The sequence below is a fragment of the Bison bison genome, unplaced genomic scaffold (assembly GCF_000754665.1).
Source record: "Bison bison bison isolate TAMUID 2011002044 unplaced genomic scaffold, Bison_UMD1.0 scf7180017864338, whole genome shotgun sequence".
NCBI lineage: Eukaryota > Metazoa > Chordata > Mammalia > Artiodactyla > Bovidae > Bison > Bison bison.
Genome location: NW_011494910.1, coordinates 2375597 through 2376045, shown reverse-complemented (window position 1 = coordinate 2376045; position 449 = coordinate 2375597).

The window sequence follows — 449 nt, the reverse complement described above, 5'->3', positions numbered from 1 at the left end:
TTTGTTTAATAAACAAATCAGTAAGAAAAAGACCAATAACTTAATTTTAAAAATGGATGAAGGATTTAAATGTTTCACAGAAAAGGAAAGGCAAATAATGCCTTTAAGCATGTGAAAGGAAGCTTAAACTCGTTCAGGATGCAAATTAGCACTATGATGAGACATCATTTTTGTCTACATTGGCAAAGATTAAGTAAGTTTGATACCATGGGAAAGGAAGGAAACAGATACTCTCATGCCATGGTGTCTCTGTGGAAGACTACTGGTAATAGCTCTAAAATTTAAATGTATATACTCCTCGATGCTTCCTGGGGCTTCTCTGGTGGCTCAGAGGTTAAAGCGTCTGCCTGGAATTCAGGAGACCTGGGTTCCATCCCTGGTTCAGGAAGATCCCCTGGAGAAGGAAATGGCAACCCACTCGAGTACTCTTGCCTGGAGAATCTCATGGA